The following is a 7,403-nucleotide window of genomic DNA, read 5'->3' as shown; positions in this document are numbered from 1 at the left end:
GCTTTTTGGAGGTCAGTTTTGATGTGAATCATGAATATTATTTAATAAAATGGCTATTTATAATTGACTTGTACTGCCCGTCAGTTGCAAAAGATTTATTTTATATTCAAAGTTTTGTTTTAAATAAATACTTAGTGCCCTTGATATCTTTTTTCTTACCCTAGTTTTAATTTGACACCCTAAACCATAATTTCATAAACACTCAATTTAATAGTTAAAATGCAATAAATAACACCGTAACACTTTACTGCTATTGCTTGGAAATAAACAACAATGATTGGGCTAATTCTACCACTGTTTTAAACTTTGGGTATTTAATTTTTTTTAATGTGTATACCTCTCAACAATCCCAACTGCTCCCAACCTTCTGGAGCCAGTGGACTATTGCATCCCCAATTTGGATATTTTTATCAATTTGGCTATTCCTAAGCTGAAGGTAGTGGGGAAGTGGAAGGTGGGGGAGTACCTAAGTATTCAGATCTGGTCTCCAAATACGGCTAAAGCCATTTAAAGCAACATTTCAATTCTGAATGGTGGTCTCACACCAGGACGATACTGAGAGTATATTCCACACTGGAACGTGCCACAAATATAATATGTATTATTTTGAATGTATAAATTGTGAAATAACACAAATTCATCAACTAAAACTTCTGGATTGCTAGTCGAAGCTGGCTTTACCACTCGACCACGGATGCTTATTATTATATTTGCTCACATTCTCGCCGATTTTTTTATTAAACTCTGATATCCGATATATTTTGTATTATCTTTTAAAATATATTTTGAATCACTTTTGATTCTCTCTGTATTTCTAGAATCTCATTGTAGTATATAATATCCTTTAAATAGGGTTTTATAATTAGATTTTTCTCATTCACATATGAACGATCTGTAAAATCCAGTTTAATAAATAAAAAACTTTGTATACCCAAAAAATAAAATAAAACACACAATATATCAACATATTCAAATACCACTTAAGAATATATTTAGTAAAGATATGCAGAATACGGCCATGGTTTGGTGAAACATGTAAGATGGAACTCCGCATACGTATACAATGTATAGTACAGGATTCTCACGTGTTCCTAGTATGTAATATGCATTAATTGCGACTTGCCACCTATGGTAATGACTTCGCCTCGGGCGTAGGCCCTTGTCATGACGATGGATTAACTGGAGACCTGTGGCTGGAGATCAGCGGAGATCCGGAGACTTCCCCACGTCCCCATCTTTGCATGAGGATTGGAATAAACCACACACTTCAAGGTTTTCTTCGAATGTAATTACACATGTCTTGTTTGTTGTTGGAAAAATAGTGAAAAAAATTAAGAGTAGTGTAATATTTTACAATTATCTTAAAGTCAAGATATTTGTCTAATGCTTCCTTTGTTTGCAAATTTAAAAGAAAAGTGAGAACGGTGAAACTTTTTACGTTTTATAATTTAAATTTACATTAGAATATATTTGTATTTGTGATAGTCTCTCCATGTAGAATGTATTGTAAAGATTTTATCATTGCAGTTGAATTTTAGAAGAATTCTAAATAATTCGAAACATTCTTAAATACTACTAATCTGTATAATATTACCTACAAAAAGGTTGAGAAAGTCTTTGAAAAGCGATACGGTCGTCACAAGTAAAAGTCAATATTATAAGCAATAATTACTAGCCTGAAACACAAATATAAATAGAAAAAATCGAAAATAATAATGCTATCTATTAGATGTCTAGCGATATAAATCAATCGATCTGCAATATTTATTATAGAATAAAGTTAACAAAATACGAGAAAATAAATTAAAAACAATTGAATTTTTTTCAATAAAGCATTATTAAAATATTGTTCATTGATCCAACAAGTTTACCCTTCAAGGAATCGTAAAAGTACTATCGAGCCTTACCTAATTAAAAAAATCACTCCGAGGAAAATTTCACGACCCGTTTAGTCTGTTTACTCCGTTGGTAGAATGAAAATGTACAATTTATCAAAAGGATAGAAACAAGTGAGAATGCTCGAATCAAGAAAAGAAGCGATTATGGATCGCCGGACAAAAAGCTTGTCCGATTATTCAGGTGATAGATACATCTCTACAACAAAAGGAACAAAAGCGATTTTGGATCGCCGGATGAAAAGCCTGTCAGATGATTCGGTTGATACATCCCTACAACAAAATTAAGAAAAGCGATTTTCGATCGCCGGACAATAAGCCTGTCCGATGATTTGGTGATATATCCCTACAACTAAAGGAACAAAAGAGACTTTGGATCGCCGGACGTAAATAATAAACAGAATAGTTGTTCATTTTAGCCATTTTTTTTCCTTTGTTTGGGAATTTGAATTATTATTTCAACTTTAGGCGTTTTATTTGCTGACGTGTACAGTACTTCAAAAAATTGTAAAAAACTGGATGAAAACTCTAAGATGTTACAAGGAAAATAATTGTTTCATTAAATATTTTTTACACCAACATCAAAAAACAGTTTTCATAAATCCTGATGTATGGAAGTGAGGCATGGAACTGGCAAAGAAAGGATGAAAGTAGATTGAATGCTGTTGAAATGAGATCCCTGAGGCGTATGTGTGGTAAAACCATGTATGATCGTGTGAGGAATGTGGATATCCGCAAAGAGTGCAAGGCTGATGTAAGCGTAATGAGTAAGATCAAGAAAGGGACGCTTAGATGGTTTGGGCATGTAGAGCGAATGAGCGAAGAAAGGAGTGTAAGGAGAATGTACGATGCAAATGTGAATGGTAGCAGAAGTCGGGGACGCCCGAGGAAGACGTGGCACGACCAAGTGAATCAGATACTTGAGTCGGGCCATGTCAAGAGTCAGAACAATAGAAGAGTATGTATGAGACGATGTATGAATGTGAATGAGGCAAGGAGTGTGTGCCAAGACCGAGTTGTTTGGCGGTCCGTCCTCTCTGCCTACCCCTGCGGGGAAACGGCGTGATGGTTAGTTAGTTAGTTAGTTAGTGGTACTTCCTCAAAGCAGATGACTTTCTCTTATATTTTCGAAATTTATTAGACTTTTTTATGCACCCACATATCAAAGAAGCAATAATAGTTGTCAATGATTATAAAAGTTATGTCCCTTTTAGCATTAAACTTATTAAGTCCCTTTAAAATTTAAAAAATAAAATTAAATCTTATAAAAAATATCGATTATAGTAATTTTTTCTGTCCATTATCAAACTGTATTAAATCTTATTAAAAATATCGATTATAGTCATTTTTTCTGTCCATTATCAAACTGTCGTTTACGGGAATTAATCATAACTTCACATTTGCTATATCCACCATAATTTGTTCTTAAATCGATGTTTCAAGTTTTAAGTTTCATTTTATAAATTTTTTACACTTTCCTGACGTACTGTACAAATGAAGGTGTTTTCCTTGTTAGTCATATTATTTGTTATTATCCTTTTGATGTTCATGTTTTGATAAGAAGCATTTTTTATGTTTTCACAGAATAAAAATGGAACAAAGATTATTTTCTTCTATGCTTACTTTGTAACGGACAAGGTCTTGGTTTTTTCTTTTCGAAAACTCAAGTTTAAATCTCTCAAGATCGGCAGTAATTATTCAAAAAAATATTTACACCACCGACTCTTTAATAACTAGGATTTACGTAAATATTTTGTCTTCGTCATATTTTGTCTGAATTCTTGACACATTAGTTCCAATTTTAAAAACGACACTTAAAAAAATTCTGTTCAAATTTTATATTAGAAGTACATTAGAGGTACCTACTTTATCGCTTATCTGAACTCTTCATTTTTAAACAAAACACATCCGAGTTCATTGAACTCGAGATACTAACAGACTTACAGACAGATACAACCTAAATTAGTATCTATGATGATAAGAGAGTTCTAACATTCCAGTAGTCTCCATATTTTTGCACTTGAATTTGCATACGAAAACTTGTAAGGTAACAAAATTCGGCGGTCAAAGATACAAAGTATAAATGCAATAAAAAAAAAAGTGGGTGTGTCAAGCCTACGCAAGACAGAAGTGAAACTTCTAGTATTCCTCTCTCTCTATTTTCATTTCATCATCTCTATTTTCTCTCTTAGGTTAGTTTGAAAATTAGAGGTTAAATAATTCAACGACGAAGCATGGATTTGCTTTTTCTAATATTTTCTTATAGATGAATGACGTTCGATTAATGTATAGTTCCAAAAATTTTCAATTTATTCACAAGTATACAATATTACATAAATAACAATATTATAATTAAAAATTACAAAGAAATTACAATGACAATTTACCAATCATGTGCCATTTTCATTGTCAATTTCATGAATATCATTTCCTAATGTCGTGATAATTGGGTTATGGTAACTAAAGTGCGAGATATATACATGAGCACTTAAATCCTTAATGAATCGTGCAAAAACTGCATCGATTGTTGTCCCGTGTCGGGAGAGAACGTTCGTGAGCGGCTCCCCCACCTCAACAAGCGCATATGGTGAGAGAGGGACAGTGAACGGTGAGCGGTGGTGGGGGTACCCGCATTTTCGTGTCGATCCTGACTCGGTTTTACTCCGTCCCCGAATTACGCGCCTAAAGAAGTTTCACTTCAAAAATAATTCTTATTTTAGTTAAATAAGCCATATATTGAAAAGTTCAAAGGAGACGATCGAATATTAAAAAATTCGTAAATTTATTTAAATATCTTAAAGTTTATGTGAAAGTGCTTATTTTTTAATGCCTATCTAAGATATTGCAGTTCTTTTTATAACTATTAAATATTTGAGTAATTTGAGGCATCGAGCTCCAAAGGAACTCAAGCGCCAACTTTGCGATTATTGACATTTTTCTATAAATCACAATGTATCATGATACAAAGTCTCATCGCTCAAATATTAATAGATATTTTACAATAGACCTTAATTTTCTGTGACATCATTGTTTTGGCCGTTATATCGGCATGCCATATTCTATAGAGAACGCGACACCAAAACAGCTGTCAGATTTGTTTAATTAAATATACGTTCTCAAAAGCGAATAAACAAACAATGAGCTCAGGAGGGGTCAATACTTTCGATGTGTGTTGTATCTTTAAACAAGGACAAGTTTTACGTGTTTTATTGATTTATCTTAAAATAGGCTATTCCATAAAATATTTTAAATATAGTTTTATTCGGGTCGTTTTAGTCACTTTTTCCACCAAACTTTTACTTCCATGAAGGAAAATAAATTTTATTTCTATTTTCATCTGGTTTTATACTCAATTATCATTGAGATACATTTTAAACGAGTTTAAAAAATCACCCGAATCCATGACAACAAAAGGGTTGTGTTAAATTTAAAAAAACCTTTTTTATTTTATTTTGATCAATTCGGAATAAGGATTTGATTTTACATTACTAATATTATTGGTAAAATCGACGCTTATAACGGCAAAAACCATCAAAAAGCTTTGAAATCATTATTGAAAAAAAAAACATCTTTTTCTTTTTTATATATGATAAAGCGGCTCAAACACCACCTTTTTTGAAACCAATAGATATTTTTCATTAAATGTTATTCCAAATAGCTTAGGTCAGTTTGCAATTTATAGGATAATGTCACACAGCATCCCCAAAGATGACATACTGTGGTTAATTTAAAAAGTCTACTTATTACTAATTATATTCTTACGCGTCGGGTCAGCGTTGGTATAATGAGGCTTATAATTTGGATTTAAGCCCGGTTTAAGAAAAAAGTGCTATGCTAGTCGTGGTAAAAAGTCAAGTTTTTAAAAATTCTGATCCTAATCGCCACCATATGTCGAATCGATTAAACGCGCAACGAATTATGTATTTATTTCTTTATAATTGCCCTACTGGGCAATATAATGCTGTTATAATAATATCCTAAATTATATTGAAAACACCAGTATAACATAAATAAATATTTAAAAAAATAAAGCACGAAATACAGTATACTTGTAAAGTAATTATCACTTTACTGAAGAACCATTGAAATAAAAAAAATATATTAAGATATTATGAATACTTATGCTGCTTAAGCTTAAGCATAGATTGTGATAATTCGTTATTTGATTTACTAAACAGTGTTGAATTAATTTGGCTCAAATGTGTCAAAATTTTAAACGAAAATATCAGCGACATCTATTAAATCATTGCCAAGTCCGTGCATTCTCTTCGTGACTGAATTAAGCACGAAGTTACAGTTGTGAAATTATATGTTCCATCTAGTATAATTTGGAGGTACATGTGTCTAGGAGGTATTATGTCTAAGAGATATTATATCTAGGAGTTATTATGTCTAGGATATATTATGTCCAGTAGGTATTAAGTCTAGGAGGTATTATGTCTAGGAGGTATTATGTCTAGGAGGTATTATGTCTAGGAGATATTATGTCTAGGAGGTACACATGTCCAGGAGGTATTATGTTGAGGAGGTACAGATGTTCAGGAGGTATTATTTCTAGGAGGTATTATGTCTAGGAGATTTTTCGTCTAGGAGGTATTATGTCTAGGAGGTATTATGTCTAGGAGATATTAAGTATAGGAGGTACACATGTCCAGGAGGTACTATGTTTAGGAGGTACAGATGTTCAGGAGGTATTATGTCTAGGAGGCATTATGTCTAGGAGATTTTACGTCTAGGAGGTATTATGTCTAGGAGGTATTTGGTATAGGAGATATTATGTATTAATTATTTCAATGATTAACTGATGTTTTTAAGACAAGGTTTTATGCATAGCATAAAGGATAAAAAATAATTATAAGTAATAATTAGTCGCCTGAAATATCAATTATCAATCTTATAAACATTAGTTTATCATTAAAAAAATAATAATATTTGACAAGTCAATATATTTCACCAACAAATGTGGATATAATATGTCTCGACACCGTTGGAAATAAGCCGACATAGCTCAGTGGTTCAGAGCACCTGACCGGCCATCAGAAGGTACGGGTTCAATTCCCGTTGGCGGCATTTATTTTTACTCGGGAGATATCTTCAATTTTGTTTTGATATTTTAGGCGACTAATTATTGCTTATCATTATGTGATATTATGTCTAGTTAATCTGTGCATTTTCTATTCATATTGCTAAATAGATAAATCTTACGAAGCGATGTAACTCGTGACAAGAATTCCGAAGCATCATAAAACGACATTTACTCACGAACAAATAATTTAATTTGACATAAACAGTGAAAACGTATCTTATGTAAGTTATTTGGCCTCTATTATTCAAGTAACATTGTTAAACTTGCCCGACTCTGGCAGTGGCAATGTATAATGAACTCTACAATGCATAATTTCATTCCAAGTTTCCCAATAAATCAACACAAACATCCCATTCATTTATTCATATGAATGAACAAACCCATTTTATAGTGTTCCTATTTTCTAAACATAAATAAAATAA

At 32.1% G+C, this 7,403-nt stretch overlaps 1 non-coding gene across 1 annotated transcript; it reads left to right on the top strand.

Annotated features, from left to right (window-relative positions):
- The first annotated feature begins 6,892 nt into the window (after positions 1-6,892).
- On the top strand, positions 6,893-6,965 carry TRNAA-GGC (transfer RNA alanine (anticodon GGC)). The gene has a single exon. It is a non-coding gene; the product is annotated as a tRNA-Ala (tRNA).
- Positions 6,966-7,403: the final 438 nt, after the last annotated feature.

Source organism: Hesperophylax consimilis, chromosome 4 (genome assembly GCF_061612785.1).
Source record: "Hesperophylax consimilis isolate HC1 chromosome 4, BYU_Hcon_1.0, whole genome shotgun sequence".
Taxonomy (NCBI): Eukaryota; Metazoa; Arthropoda; class Insecta; order Trichoptera; family Limnephilidae; genus Hesperophylax; species Hesperophylax consimilis.
Note: the sequence above shows the minus strand (reverse complement) of the source record. Positions and strands in the feature narration are given on the sequence as shown.